Source organism: Eupeodes corollae, chromosome 2 (genome assembly GCF_945859685.1).
Source record: "Eupeodes corollae chromosome 2, idEupCoro1.1, whole genome shotgun sequence".
Lineage (NCBI taxonomy): Eukaryota > Metazoa > Arthropoda > Insecta > Diptera > Syrphidae > Eupeodes > Eupeodes corollae.
Genome location: NC_079148.1, coordinates 73,912,344 through 73,929,979, shown reverse-complemented (window position 1 = coordinate 73,929,979; position 17,636 = coordinate 73,912,344).

The following is a 17,636-nucleotide window of genomic DNA, read 5'->3' as shown; positions in this document are numbered from 1 at the left end:
ACTTTACTCTTGAATTTATTTTGTTAAAAAAGAAAAAAATATTGTTACTACATTTTTGCAAATATGAATTCAAAGATGAACCTGAGAAATTTCGCCCAGCCCCAATTACGTACTGTTAACTTGGAAGAGTGACGTTTTTGATAAATACAAAGCGCTGATCTTAAAATTAAAAAATTAAAACTGCCCATTTTTAGATGTTTTGATGAGATCTGATGGCCTTAATTTATATCCGACTTAAAAATGGATATTTCCGATTCATAAACAAGGCAATAAAACTGAAATAAACAATTATAGACCTATTGCAAAACTTTCATGCATACCAAAACTTTTTGGGAGCATAGTTTATGATTCCGTTTATTTCCATTGCAAACCCTTATTCTCCTCCGCTCAACATGGTTTTCTTTAAGGTAGATCTACTACGACTAACTTAATTAAACTTATATCCAAAGTTTTGTCAGCCCTCGAGAATAGCAGCACTGATTACAGCAAAGTCTTTGACAAAATATCACATAAGATAATTTATCTCAAACTAAAAGCCGTGGGCTTTCCATCTATATTTGTAAACTGGATAAGCTCCTATCTTATGAATAGAACCTATAGAGTCCTCTTCTGTAACGCAGTCTCTAGTCCTATATATGCAACACCTAAATTTACATTCCTAAATTATTAATAAAGCAAATAGATCTCTTCGGTTTTATAAAGAGATAGTCAAAACAATTTTCCAACCCCTATGTAACTAAAGCGCTCTACATTTCCCTAGTCCAACCTCATCTTGAATATGCATGCCAAGTATAGTCTCCCTTTTATGAAAACCATTCACTCAGAATTGAAAATGTTCAAAGACGTTTCGTTCGATTTGCCTTACGTGACCTCCCCTGGGATGATACATCCAACTTGCATCCTTATGCCGATCGACTAAAACTGATAGGTTTGCAGCCCTTATATATTAGACGCAAAAACGATGATATATTATTTGCTCACTAATTGTTAATGGGTAATATAGATTCCCCGGCACTCCTGAGTGATATTCGTCTTAACACCAACCCTCAAAATATGCGATATGTCTCCCTTTTTTATATCCCTCATCACAGCACTAATTACGGACACTTTGAACCAATGAATGTCCAGAACTCTTCGTCACTGCAACGCTACTATACTAGTCTTCAACTTCACATTTCCAATCCCATTTGAAAGATACCCTTTACTTTTTCCCTTTTTGAGTCCGAATTCCTCGTCCCTTTTAATTTTAAGTCTAATAAAATCAAAATTGTTAGTTTTTGTATCGCGTCAGGTTTTAGAGATATTACTTTTTAAAAATCGGAAAAAAAAACATTTATATATCTATGGGTTTTGAAAATTCATGATGGTTTTTAAAAATCTACAATTTCTTTCTTCAATATTCAGTTGAAATATTTATATTATTTCATATGATATTCGGAAAATATTCATAAGTTGTTAGATTTCACCTGTCTTTCGAAAAGAAAAGCTAGAACTGTTTGCACCAAAAAAAGATTTAAAGTTTTGTTCTAGTAACAAATCTTTTGTCTAAACAATCAATATAAATATACACATTTTGTGGGAAAAATAATAGGGGAACCTGGGGACACGTGATCCCCTGGGAGACTTGATCCCTGGGCATTATCTAAATGATTTTAGTTATTTTTTAAAACTTTGAACTGGAAATACTCTATTTTTCTCTGAATTCAAACTTTAGACGTAATTCTCCCCGTCCCAAACAATTATCCTAAAGTAGGCGTTGAGTTTTGTGTTTTCACTTGAAAAATTGTTTTTTTTTTTTTTTTAATATTTTACTAGTTTTTTTGTTAGTGAACAGTGAAAGTTATCAGCAAATACATTTTTATACATTGGACAGTGTTAATTTTGGTAAAATATCCAGGTTTTTCATAAAAACGAAAAAAAATATAATAAAAATGAACAAATGAGAGATTTGATCCCAATAAAGTAGGGGATCAAGTCTCCCAGAGAACAATTATTTGAAACAAAATTTATTTCATCATGCTTATTTTATATTACAGACAATGCCTAGAGTCTACAAGTCAAAGGAGGGCGTGAAAAAACGTGACCCGGTAGATCCTAACAACCTAAGGGATGCTGTGAAGAACGTCATAGAAGACAATTCGATAAAAGGAACCGCAAAACTATTTGGTGTTCCAGTTATGACATTAAAAAGGTATTACCGGAAACGACAGCAAGTAAATGAGAGTGACATCAGTCTCGAGCCTTCTCGGCAGTTGAAGAAACATTGCTCGTTGCGTACCTGAAAAAGGCGAGTAAACTAAATCATGGCTTATCTTCACAATCTGTGCGAAAACTAGCTTACGAATTTGCTGTGCAAAATAATAAACCTCCGCAGAAATACAATAGCAAAATGAAATTGTAAGCCACGATTGGTTATCGCCACCTGAAGCCACTAGTTTGAGCAGATCGACCAGCTTCGATAAGCACAACATTTCCCAGTTTTTCGAAAATTTGCGAATTTTAATGAATGCACATAACTTTGGGGCAGAATCAATATGGAATATAGATGAGACAGGGTTAACTACGGTTCACAAGACAAAACAAATTTTTGGTACTAAGGGCTTGAAGCAAGTAGACAAAGTGACTTCTGGTGAGCGCAATAGGGAATTGTGTTGCAATTAACTTTATAAATTTTTTTAAACACTTCAAAAAATTTAGCAAGTGCTCCTTGGAATCTCAGTGTTTGATAATAATGGACAATCATGACAGCCGCATAAACATTGAATCATTAAATTGTGCCAAGGGAAATGGAATTCATCTTCTCACCATACCTCCACATACATCTCACAAGACTCAACCACTAGACAGAACCGTCTTTGGACCACTAAAAGCCTACTGCAACACCGCTTGTGGCAATTGTATGCTTTAAAATGCTGGTAAGCTCTTAACTATTTATGACATTTCAGAGTGTTTTGGAAATGCATATGTACGAGCATTCACGCCGCAAAATATTCAAAGTGGCTTTCGGGTTACAGGAATTTTCCCCTTTAACTGCAACATTTTTACTGACGATGATTACTTTTCATCGTATGTATCTGATCAACCAGAACAAGAAGTAGCCACTGAAAACATAAGCAGACAAACCTCAGAAGATCAACCAGTTGCTTCACAGTTGCAAAATTTTTCGCAGGCTCAGAATAATCCCGATTCAAATCGCTCTGAAACAAATATAGCTTTGCTTTCACCTATCCAGAACTTCATATTTCAAAATGACATAAATGCTGAAGAGACAAATCTAGTGGTGGCATTATCACAACCCTCAACACCAACTCAGCCTTCAACTTCTAAAGCATGTCTCAAAACTCCAGAAGAAATTCGACCATTTCCAAAAGCAGCTCCTCGGAAACTAACTGCAAAAGGACGTAAAAAAGGATCAACAAAGACTTTAACATTTACACCCGAAAAAATAGAATTGAAGAGGAAATTTTACTAAGAAATCAAAAAAAAAAAAAGATCCAAAACAAAGCTATTAAGCAAAACGCAATATGAAAGCATTTGTTTCATCATCATCAGAAAATGGAGACGAATTGCCACCATCTCCGGAATCAACGTTCAATGTTTCAGAAGATTCGTTTAATTCATCTAGCTGTGAGTCAGAAAACCAAAATGAACCTTCTTCTTCCTTATTCAATGTTGACGACTGGGTAGGGTAGTAGTGTACATACTTTCATTAAAACGTCATGCATCGTTATATTGCACAGATATCTTCTTTAACAGAACATTGTTATATATTGCGTTTTGCAACAAAAAAAAGAGGCTGGGATGCGACCCACACTGATAACTTCCCATCCCGTCTGTCTACATGTACTCGTATCAATTTTTACCAAATTTTGATCTTTTTCAAAATTTTATCGAATGTTGAAAACAATATTTCTTATAAGATAAAATTAGTTTGAAGCCAATATTTCAAATTTTTGAAAAGATATTTGAGTCGAAAATCAATTTTTAACAACTTTTATACATTTTTTTAGGTTTTTATTTTTTGTAAAAAAACTGTCAATTCGATTTTTCTCAAACTTTGTCCTAATATTGAAAACAATATTTCTTATAAGCAAAAATTAATAAGAAGCTAATATCTCAAATTTTTGAAAAGATATTTGAGTCAAAAATCATTTTTTACCAACTTTTGTTAATTTTTTCGGTTTTAATGTTTTGTACAAAAACTGTCAATTCGATTTTTTTCAAAATGTTACTGAATGTTGACAACAATATTTTTTGAAAGATGAAAGTAAATTAAAGCCAATATCTCAAAGTTTTGAAAAGATATTTGAGACAAAAATTAATTTTTACCAACTTTTATTATTTTTTTTTTTTATAATTAGCAAAAACTAAAAGGGTTTTTTATACCTTTAATATACCAAAGACACAGTGTGAGAATTAGGAATAGAGGGAGGGGTTGGATAGGAGGTGTCGGTGTACATTGGTTTTAAATTTCTAAACAATGCAATGACAGGGAAAGATAGAGCGTGGCAAGGCGTTCCACATTCGCGTAGTACGGCTAAAAAAAGAATCTCTGTACTTCATAGTACGGCCGAAGTTGGGCTCAAGGGTACACTGATGGGCATTCCTAGAAGCGCGGGTATTACGGTTAAATTGTTTAAGGGGAGGAATGCTACTGGCTATTTCACTAGAGCATAGTCCGTTAAAATAACGGTAAAAAGGGTGAGGCAAGAAACCTTGCGTCGATGTTCGAGTGATGTAAACGAGTTGATGATGTTAATGTCACCAATCATTTTAAAAGCTCTTTTTTGAATACTGTCCAAGAGGCTTAAATAAGTTACTGGAGCACCAGCCCAGCGATGAGAGTTATATTAAAGTTTCGGACGTATATAGGTTTTGTAGATTGTAGCCAGATCAGATGGAGAAAAAAATTTCTTGCAACGTCTCAAAAAACCTAGACATCTTGCGGCATTTTTGGCTGATGCACATTCCGAGGATGTCAAGATTTCCCGTTTCGTTGATGCAAGTGCCACTCAAGATAGTGGCAAAGACGGTTTATCTCGCTTTAACGATGCAAGACAGCATTGCGTTTTCGAAGCATTAAATTCGACACGAATTTTTATTCCCATTGTACAATGCTGTGTAGGTCGGATTTTAATGAGCTAATCATATTTTGCCGTTGCAGTTCCACATCCAAAGAGGAGGGTTGTGAGTCTGGAAACGAATATGAAAAGCTAAGAGTGCTATCGTCAGCGAAACAATGTATTGGATTAGAAGTAGCAGACAGGAGATCATTTATAAAAATGAGGAAGAGGATCGGAGACAAAACGGAGCCCTGGGGCACACCAGCGTTTATTTTATGAGTTTCAGACTTGAATCCGTCCAAAACAACTTGTATTGAACGGTTCGAAAGAAAATTTTTAATCCAACGAAGAAGAGATTCGTCGATATCGAAAGCACGCATTTTCGATAAGAGAGCAAGATGCCAGACTTTATCAAATGCCTTTGAAATATCAAGTGCAATAATCTTACTTTCTCCAAAACGATGTAAAGATCTGTTCCACTGTTCGGTGAGATGAACCATGAGATCACCAGTGGACCTATTGCTACGAAAGCCGTATTGCCGGTCATTAAGAAGCTTCCGTTCCTCAAAATATTTCTTAAGCGGATAATTAATCAGCGTTACCATGACCTTAGAAAGAAGGGACGTTAGTGTTATCGGTCGGTAATTTGTGGGAGAAGAAGATTCGCCTTTTTTTGGAATTGGCTGAACAAATGCAGTTTTCCAACTACTCGGAACGAGCCCAGAAGAATAGGATAGATGGAAAAGCTTACGCAGTGGTTCTGCTAGCGTGGAAGAACACCTCTTCAGAATAATAGCGGGGATACCATCTGGGCCAGTGGATTTATGAATGTTGAGATCTTTAAGAACTCTCGCCACAGTTCGAGTACGAAACAATATTGGTCCCATAGAATCATTTACGCGTTCAAGAACTGGGGGAGTTATGACACTATCGGGTAAGGTGGAATTTTCGGCGAACTGCCTTGCAAATATAAGTTGGCTTTATTTTTTGTAAAAAAACTGTCAATTCGATTTTTCTCAAAATTTTACTGAATGTTAAAAACAATATTTCTTATAAGATAAAATAAGATTGAAGCCCAAATTTTAGCTGATGTCAAAAACATTCTTCTTCTTTGCACAAAATTGTTTTGGAGATGAAATCATATTTTGGTCTTAAAATTTTTTTTCAGTTTTTTCGATTTATAAAAAAAACCGTTAAATGGAATTTAGATTTAGATTAGATTTACTTGTTTGTTTTATCACATTACAGTTTATTATATAAAATTTAATTCAAGTCTCTAGCGGTTTTGGTTCGTAAGATATTTAGGGTTAACTAAAATTTTCACCTTTTTTCAAACTGCTATGGTAAAAAGCCACCCACGCAATTGTCTTGAGAGGTCTTTCTGCATCTTTCTGCCTTATTATCTGTATAACAAAATTTATTTGAAATCGATATCTCTTCTGGTTCTTGAGCTATGGAGGACGAAAAAAAACTTCGCGAATGTACGGACGTACACACGCACGCACAGACATCTCTCTAAAAATCTTTTATTTCGACTATAGGGACCTTGAACCGTCGAGAAATGTCAAAATTTTCAATTTGACAAATCGGACCTATTACAATAACTTCCTATGAGAAGTTAATAAATAACCACACATTTAAGTGGCCAGTTCAAGATGACATTTCTGAAATTGGACAGCATCAAATCGTAAAGAAAATCAATTCTTCAACTATCAAGGCCAACACCAAACGCGTCGTTTTATTTCAATTCAAGAAATCTTTGCTGGAATTTAATTTAGACTAAAATAACTTTGCAGAAGGGGAGAGTTGATCCCCCAATAACCAAGTCTACGTTATACCCGGATCAAGTCTCCCTCAATAGGGGACACTTGGTTATTTTGGATTCTTTTAAAAAAAAACGTCAAAAAATGTATTTCATATTTCATAAATTCTATGTGTAACTATGCTATATGATAAACAATAAAATGATTTACATACCATAACAGTTTGAAAGCAAAATATCTTTCATAATTAAAAATAATCAAAAATTTCAAAAGTGGGGATCAAGTGTCCCAGGTTCCCCTACAAATTATAAAAATTATGTTGAAAAAGGGGATTTTTACAATTTTAGGAAATAAATAAGACTAAAGTTTGGACTCAAAATAAGCACTTAAAATTAACACCAAAACGTATTTTTAAAATTATGTATAAAATACTCAAATTCAAAACTTTGTATAAAGTAAAATAAAGACTCATAATTAATAAAAAAATCCAGAAACTAAGTAAAAACACGGTTTTTGGTTGTTTTTAGAATTTTTAAAGGGGCATGTTTTAAAAACCTGCTGTGATAGTCCGTTGAGAACTATTGATATATATAGTATGAGCTTTGTTTTGACATCCATATTTAATTTTGTTTAAAAAACAATTGATTTGTACTCCTACTGTTCAAACGTCACACAATAGCTAATTTTTAAAAGAGCAAAGGTTTCAACGCAATGCACATAGGAAGTATAATATTATATTTTATTTAATTAATATATATTTGTATTATTCTATTGAAATTATACAAAAATAATGCCTTAGTTTGTAAGCTATGAACGTACATAATTTTATTCTACAGATGACGAAACGATCTAAACTATTGCATCAGTCAGTAATTATTATTGCTTTTCCCAAACTTAAAAAAATTTGTTTGCAAATTTTATAAAAATTAAATAAAAATAAATCAAATCATGGGTATAAAAGACTTCTAACCTTTTGCTAAAGAATATTTATAGACAAAATTATGTATTTTTGTTTTGAAAGACTACCAAATAAATTAAGCTTCAACTGGATTATTCTAAAGTCTCTTATAAGCTTATAGTTGGAATCAAAAATAATATTATAAATATATAGATACGCCACAAACAGTCTCTTATTAATCAAGATCAAAATAAGTTTAGACACACAAATTATAGGCACGTGACTAGAGTCTGTTTTTAGAAGCTGATTAGATTAATATCAGACTTGTCATGTTTTTTCTGGTGTACCGCTCGTTTCGTTATAGCAAATGTTCAAACGCATCAGCGAAAAATTAAAATTTACGGCGATTAAACAACTTTTGTGCGAAGATGAAATTACAAAACTTTTACATTTATTTCGAGAGTTAGGAATCTTTTTATAGTTTTATCTTAAAGAAATTGTTGTTTGATTGAATAATGATTTTGGTACACACGATGTAAAAATGTAACAACTTATGTATAACTGAGAACGGTCAAAATAAAAGTCTAAATGCAAACAGTAAGAAAATGTTGGGTTCTTAAAGTTATAACCGAAATATAAGAACATAAATCGGAAGCTGGTGCAAATCGACAAAGGGTTTAAGAATCTGGTAAAATACCATTTTTCTAATTCTTCTTGTCAGGAATATATTCAATTCTTTTAAAATTTTAATTTAAATTCTAATTGAATTCAGTTGATAGAATTCATAAGAGTTTGAAATAAAGTTACATAGAAAATAATAACTCATCGTAAACTTCATCAAGTATTGGAAAAAATCGTAACATTTCCATCCTTCTTTCTTAGCCTAAGCGAATAAGGTTAACACAATTTCGCATTTGAGTTTGACACAATACCCGTGTTTTGTTGGAAAATCTATCAATAGTATAGTAGGATTTTACACGAATATGAAAAACAATATCCGCAATATGGATACTACCGATAAAAGTTAAAGTAGAACCTTATTACGGAGAGTTTTTGACATTTATACGAGTCTCGAATGGATCTTATGTGATTTCGTTCTCCATTGTTGGTACGATTGATATTGCATTTGTATCTTGATGGCTGTGTTCGTGGAGTAGCTGTGCATTTGGAATCATGTGTTTTCCATTAGGGAAAAAAATCAATCTGTTACTGTTGATATTATTTAGTTTTGTTAATGAAAATCTACTAACTAGGCTTATTTTTCAAGAGAAAACAATAGAAAAAATAATTAAGTTCCACCAAAGGTTTATCTCAATTTAGATTAAATAAATATTTTTGGTGTTTCCACCGCACAAGAAGATTTAAGAATGATTAAATTTGACAGCACTTTCTAAAATGCAAATGGTGTTTCGATGTGTAAAGTGCAAGAGAGATAGTTTGATTCGTGTTAAATAATGAAGAACTGAATAGTTCAGCACCATATAAGAATATGCTACCTACTCCATGTGCAATTTTTTTGTATTGATTAAAACAAAACTATACTTTTTGTACACGAACATGCAAATAAAACAGACCATAATGCATTATCTTTAAAACCAACTCCTACACACAGGTTTTTCTTAAGAAATTTTGACAAAATTTTCTTGTATTTGTGTTTTTTTTTATTATTATTCTGACAAATCTTCTTTTAGTTGTACCAATTTGGCCAACACTGGATTTAAAACGTTCAAGGTGTTTGCTCTCTCTAAGCAGATCGCATATAAGCTCGATAATAGGTGTCATAACCGGACACTGTCTAATAGGAAAGCACGCCACGAGACTAGGCGTATTCTCAAATGACTTTTGCAGAAGCTGTATGGAAGAGGAAGAGGAAGAAACGGTTCTTCATCTTCTCTGCACATGCCCTGCTCTAGCTCGAAAACGCAAGAATTACCTAGAAGAATTCTTCTTTAACGAATTAAAAGATCTAAATCATATCGGTATAATCAGCCTCTCACGTTTCGTAAGGGACTCTAACTGGTTCCATTGAGCTTAAGAGGAAGCCTCAAGATTCATGTGGTATCACAATGGGCCATTAAACTGGCCTAAGTGTGTCCGTTTCCATCTTGGACAGCCACTATAACTTAACATAACCTGTACCAATTTTAAAATTCAAAAATCTGGCTACTGCCGATGCGTTTTGTTGGGAATTTTCTACTACACTGTTTATAGAATGCCAAAAAAACACGGGTAGTAATTAAGGTTGGAAAATAATATGACGTCAGTTTCAAAAAGCATTCAAATGACAGAATCTCTGAGATACCAATATTGCATGTTGTCACTTTGTGATAACGTTTAATAACGATACGAATATAAACGACTTAAGCAAATATGGCGCAAAATTTTAAACGATTTAGCAAATTGTTTAATCTATTTTTAGCAATTTACTAGGCTAAAAAAGTGATTCAGCTAATATAAACATCTTACTATCTTTATTTAAGATTCAACAAAACACAAAGTTAGAATCAAAGAATCGCTACTTTAATTTTTAGTAATTTGCTAAATCCATATGACATCTGTGCAATAAATGAAGTCTAGAGTTGGGAATTCCGATCAATGGCAGCCTTCAATCTCAGACAGAGTTTTACGTGTAAAATAACAGCTAATCAAAAACAGCTGAAATGTCAAAAAAGGAATCCAAATGCATCCAAGAATTTCTGGGGTATATAGGTATCTGACATAACAGCTGATTCAACACATGGTTGAGTTTCAAGAAACTTGAAAATTGATTTCAGCTTTTTGTGATTTTTGGCAAACAAAAAGATAGGTATAAAATGTTAGTTGGAGTTGTATTTGAGGATGTTCTGTACATAATAGACGATGAAGAAGCTATTTGCCTCCAAATTTTAGAAGGTTATTATGATCTAATTTCAAACTTCAAAATTAACATATTTTGATCTCGTTTTGAAGATGACCAATTTGCTAGGTCCTACCTCCAGTCTAGTGTCCAGGATTCTGAAGTTGAAGAACATATTTATCTGGTGAAAGTAAATAAATCTGACTTTTTTGTTTTAATGTATAAAAGCAGAGAGAGGCGGACAGCTTGTGGAGCTACAAGCAAATAAGGTCGCTGAAAGGAAAGGTAAGTTATTGTTTCAGATGATTCAACACCCCAACGAAGAACCACTCTATTCACTTTTTTAAGGTTGGGAATAATGCATATTTTGGAAAATAATATCTTCAGACTTAACAATTTGAATAAGTGATATTGATGATGTTATTTTACTTAAGAAATATTGTTGTAATGTTGAACAGTTGGCCATTTATTTTTTTTATATACTCTTTGAGCAATGAACATACCACTTAGAGAATTTCGCTGAATGCAAAATGAACAGAACTCTTAGCTAAATTAAACTTGTCTCCAGCTGATAAGAAACTTTCTTGCTTACTCAAGATCCAAACAAAAAACAACAATTTTTTCTCCAAGTTAAAAGTTCTTTTATTTTGCTGCACTTTGTGCAAGAGATCCTAATAATTTGAAATCGTAAATAAGCAATTCATTTAAGATATCAAGACTAGTTTGTTCACATTTTATTGGCTGTTCTAGTTGCTGGTGCCCTTTGAATGATTTTTAGAGAAGCCTTGGATAACCAACCGGATATATCATGCAACAAAAGTTCTTGCGTTTGTCCCACCGTTAAGCTAAACCTTTATCTGCTGTGAAAAAAACAACTCAAAATCTTACCGCAAAGCAACTTCTGCTCATTCGGAAAAGAGATCGAAATTCTTCCAAACTATATCTAGGTATTGTCACTTCATAATAGTTCTCGTTTCTGTTAGGATAGTTTTCTGTTAAACGTAAATAGTTTAAAACCGGAGATTTCGCAAGTAAATTATTAATCGTATAGAATTCCAATTGAGCTAAGAGGAAATTTAACGTAGATTACACGTTAAGGTTATCTCTTATTTATTAAATTGTTACGCACCTATCAATTCATCATCGTCCGACGAATTAGTTGAATTTTCCATTAAATGTTTTATCTTACAACAATTTTGACTTTGAAGTTTAAATGTTTCAATGTTTCTCCACTTTTTGTGAACAGCTGAAAGTTGTTTTTTTTTTTTGACAGCTATCTCAAAATATGTAGCTATCCAGCTCGTTAAACAAGGTATCTAAAAATCCACCGATCCAAGATACTCTATCCAACACGAGATTGAACGCAGCCAATAGGTCCCTTAAAGCGTATTTGCTTTGATTATTTTCACGAAATGTCACTTTTTAGACATTTAATTAATTTACTTTTTCCTCTTTCAAGAAACTTGACTTTATGGAGACTACATTTAAATTAAATAATAATTAAATGTATGATACATAAGTTCAATATAATTAACTTAAAATAATAAAGATTACAACAATTTCGATAAATTTCTTTCAATATCTAACCTACTATTATTAAAATCAATTAAAAAATCAAAGTCATTAAAAGCAATACAAGAATCAGTAAGTGTTTAGCATAATTTGTACCATGAAAAAGAACATATTACGAGAAGGTACGTAAATATTAAGCATTGATCGCAAATTAGAACAATCTATGTTAGAACTCATTTTTTCGCTTGCGTAAAAAATCGACAATAACAAAATCACTGAAATGCAATTTTTGAACACACTCCTAAAAATTAAGGAAAGAAGTTTTCACTGCTTTGGGAGTAGGTTACCAATAACACACTTCTATAAAAATAACAAATTCGAAATTAAATACAAAAATGTAAAAGTTTTTTTCAATGATAAGTAGTTTACCTATTAATGATTGTTGATTTGACATCATTAGTATAAAAAAAAAATCTTTAGAGGCTATGAATGACTCAATCTTTTTTTTTTTATTAATATACTTAAAATCGCATGCGCTATTAAACAACAAACTTATTTTTTATTTGTCCTTATAATTATATCAATTAAATCTTTTTATGCGAGGCAGCAGCTTTTACAATTTCCTTATTAATGATTTTTAGTACTTATACCACAAAGAGGCAGGGTTGGATCTACTGATGATGAATTATTGTTTTAATCCATACAAATCTTTATTTTAAGTACAAAAAAGAAGTTGGGGTGCCAACCACACTCATAACTTCCCATCCCGTATGTCGATTTGTCTTTAACTTTAAAACATATTTATAACAATATTTTGAATGAAATGAGAAATTTGAAGTCAATATCTTTCTTTGATCTCCTAATACTAAAGTCAAAAACCATTTCTTAACATTTTCTTTTTGTTGTTTGTGTAGGTTTTACGGTTTCGTGAAAAAAATGTCGATTGCATTTTTTCTTAAAAATTAACTTTAAATTACCAACAACATTTTTTATATAGTAAAATAGTTTGGTTTTAATATCAGTTTTTGTTCCCGACATTTTTAGTCGAAAACCAATTTTTACCAATTCAAATAGCATTTTTTAAATGTTTTTATTTCTTATTTAAAAAAAATACAGATTGGATTTTTCTACAGAATTTTTGTACAGAATTAAAACATTTTTAAGTCAATACCCTGATTTATTCACCACATATCTTGAATCAAGCATCAATTTTTACCAATTGTGCGTACTATTTTTTGTGGAGCTTAATTTGTATGGAAAAAAAAAGAAAAATTCTCGTATTTGGGTGTTTGGTGCGCTCTTCGGTCTGGAGGTGTGATTGGAACTTATTTCTTCAAAAACGACTGGCACCGGAACGTTCGGAACGTTATTGTAGTATGATAACCGACTTTTTTACTTTGACACATGCCACACAACTTGAGCGATTACCTTTATTGCAAGAGAAATATCCTGGCTGCGTAATTTCTCTTCGTGGCGAAATAAACTGGCCACCAAGATCATGCGCTTGGACACCGCTTTTTTACGGATAAACTTATAACCAGGGTTAGGACTTTGTTGTAAAAAAAATGGCGAAACAAAACACTAAAAAATTCAAAGAAAAGCCATCATTTATTAACAAATACTAGGAAGATAAAAAAAAATACATTTAATTATAGAAGCAGTAAACTACCAAGAGATTTTTAAAGTTTTAAGGTAGAAATCTTCTTCGGTTGTCCTTTAAAAGGGAAGAAGCTAAATGATCTCTCAACTTCAGCTGAAACGAGTGGAGCCCATCTCAAGCTTTCAACATTATTCACTTCAATGTTTCCTGGAAGTTTGGAATCCACGTAGTTTATTACAGAAATGTATCTGCTCAATGGTTTTTAGCCTTGTGTTTCCATTGAAAAGGGCAGTTAACTTCTTCAAGAACTCATCTACAGGCCCTTTTGCTTTTTTAAATTGTCTTCAATGGCTTTCAAAACAGGCTGCATGCACTTCGCCAATTGATGTTCCTTGATGAGAATATTGTTAGCTTAAATTATACCTGTTTTTTGTAGGTCTTTAAAAAATATGTTTTTTCGGATCGACTAAAAACCCAAGTTAAAACCTAGTTAAAATGTAAATGCAAAAATGCGATTTCAAATTCAGTTTCAAAGTAACTTACATGTTGAGGTGGCGCTGGCAATTCAGGTTCCATATCCTTAACAATAGCAATCCCAGATGGACTCTTCAGAAATACTTTCTTTCAAGTTCGACACAAAGGCGTCAACTTTTGAGTAGTGACTGCGTGTGCTTTCACAAACTCTGTTTACACCGTGAGCGACGCAAGTTACGTGAACCATTTTCGCGTACAACGCTAGCAGAGTTTTGCCACTCTACTTCATACTTCTCTCTTAAGCTCATCGGGCCACAACAATCGCATCGAATTGTCAAAAAGCTGGGATTTTAACTAAAGATTCTTAACGGTATGGAAAAATGTTTGCATTTCTTTGAAAAATAAAAAAAATAAAATAGCAATTATGGTATAAAAAAGCAAAAAAGCAAAATAAAATACATATATTTGCAATTAACAGAGCTTGAAACATGTTTGTCAAAATTCAATTTCATCCAAGGGTCTAGGGGGGGGGGGTCAACCACTTAACATATAGATGAGTTTTTACTCACCACTTAAAAATTCTCTAAATTCTCTAAAGGAGGTTGACAAGTGATAACTTTAGTTAAAAAATGATATAAAGTTATGGTCTAACTTTTTAATTTGGAAGACACACTACTTATGAAAGCATTCCAAGATTCCAACAGTTTTCTAAATATACCATATTCAAGAGATAAAACACAATAGTTAAGAGGGTTTTTGGTGCATTTCACGCAGAAATGTAAGAAGAAGAATGTTAGATTTTTTCCCAAAAATAATAAAATACTTTTCATGTTTCTATTTCTGTTTATGTGAAGAACGCTTAATTTTTTGACGTGAGTTTTTTTTTTTAATTCAATTTTCGGGAGTCTATTATTACTATCGCTACCAGTCTGCTTACTCGTAGATGATAGAAAATATTATAATCTTAAAGGAGTCAACAAATCTTTAAAAAATGTAGAGAAAAAAATGTTTGGTTATTGAATTTAAGGATATAGGTGCATTTCTCTAAAAATAAAAAATAATTTCTTTAAAAATTAAATAAAAACAAATTGAGGCAAACAAGCAAGTTGGGAATAAACTCTTGTGTGGCACTCCCAAATTGCACGTTTCAGAATCTCTTTTCACTTCAAATTCCAAGAGATTCGAAGCCTTTATATCAATAGATATGAAACGTTTAATATGTTTTTCAATTAGCCATTTGTTAAACAAAAATTTGACTTTTGATGTTTTTGGGACATTTATTTTATTGAAATTTGAGTTTAAATCTTAGTTCTAGAACATTCAAAGCAAGTTCACTTCAAAAAGTAGATTTATTTAATTTTTTAAGATCTTAAAAGTTTTTGTATTTAATGAAAAATCAATTTGAAATAAATAAAATTCACGACTGGTTTGCTAGAACTTGCTAATGTGTTCCAAAAAGTCTGTTTAAAAATTTGTATTATATTTTAAGATTTAAAAATGTATCTGCAAAATAAGTTTTTGTCAAAAATTTAAATGCCATTTTATTTCTCAAAAAAACTAGATTAACTTATTTTTTTTTGGAAAATCAATAGAGCGGTTTTTTTAATTGATTTTTACATATAAAATTTTTAAATTTTGTAAGTAGTTGTTAAGTTTTTATAAATGTACATTTTACATGTACAATAATTCAATATTTTTTAAAAATAAAAAAAATATGATGACATTCAATTTGACGATCTCTTATTCGAGGTTTCTTTTTAAGAACTTGAATATTTGCTCTTTTTCTTAGAAACCAGTTTTATGAAAATAATTTAAAGCATTACAAAAGTTTTTCCAAATTCCAAATTGAGTGAAACAAACATTTTAGTCGTTTTTGACAGCAAATCACTTTTTGGACAGTGTCGTTAAATTACTAACAAATCTTTAGATTAAATCTTTATTTATACAACTTAACTGCATAAGCTTTTTGGCTCATATAAACCCACCACCCTGGATAGTTCATTGGTCAAAAGTTGATGAATTTGTGCTGCATTATTGGAAAAGGGCTGAATTTCCGATTTATATTATGGTCTTGGTCCAGTCCTCTGTTAAAAGTAGTACTTTTGACAAACAAAGTTCAAGGAAGTAAAATATAGATTGTTTTCATATGTAAAAAATAAAAAAGAGGCTGGGATGCGACCCACACTGATAACTTCCCATCCCGTCTGTCGATTTGTCTTGCTTAAAAGTTTGTCTATATGTACCTACTCGTATAAATTTTTACCAAATTTGCGTAATATTTTTTGTAGATTTTATTTTTTATGAAAAAACGGACTGTTGGACTTTTATATAAAAATTACTGAATATTAAAAACAATATTTTCCGTGAAATAAAATAAGTTTGAAGCCAATATTTTTAATTTTTGAAAAGCTATTTGAGTCGAAAGTAAATTTTTACCAAGTTTACGTATTGTTTTTTTTTAGAGTTTTTTTTTTTTGTAAAAAAAACTGTCAATTCGATTTTTTCAAAATTTTATCCAATGTTGAAAACAATATTTCTTGTAAGATAAAATTAGTTTGAAGTCAATATTTTTAATTTTTGAAAAGATATTTGAGTCGAAAATCAATTTTTACCAATTTTTGTTAATTTTTTCTAGGTTTTTAATTTTTTGTACAAAAACTGTCAATTCGATTTTTTTCAAAATTTAACTGAATGTTAACAACAATATTTTTTGAAAGATGAAAGTAGTTTAAAGCCAATATCTACAATTTTTGAAAAGATATTTGAGTCGAAAATCAATTTTTACCAACTTTTATATATTTTTCTTAGGTTTTTATTTTTTGTAAAAAAATTGTCAATTCGATTTTTCTCAAAATTTGTCCTAATGTTAAAAACAATATTTTTTATAAGCAAAAATTAGTTAAAAGCTATTATCTCAAATCTTTGAACAGATATTTGAGTCGAAAATCATTTTTAACCAATTTAATTAATTTTTTTCGGTTTTTTTTTTTGTAAAAAAACTGTCAATTCGATTTTTTCAAAATTTTACTGAATGTTTATACAATATTTTATGAAGGATTAAAGTAAATTAAACCCAATATCAATCAATATCAAAATCAATTTTTATCAACTTTTATTATTTTTTGTAAAAAAACTGTCCATTCGATTTTTCTCAACATTTTTCAGAATGTTGAAAACAATATTTCTTGTGAGATTAAATAAGTTTGAAGCCTTAATTTTGAAAAGATATTTGAATCGATATTCAATTTTTACCAACTTTGAGTAATGTTTTTTTTTTAGATTTTTATTTTTTATAAAAAAACTGTCAATTCGATTTTTTTCAAAATTTTACCAGATGTCAAAAACATTATTCTTCGTTGCACAAAATTGTTTTGGAGATGAAATCATATTTAAGTCGTAAAATTTTGGAGGTGACAAAATTTTTTTTTTCAGTTTTTTTGATTTGTAAAAAAACCGTTATATGGATTTTTTTCAAAAAATATACCTGTTT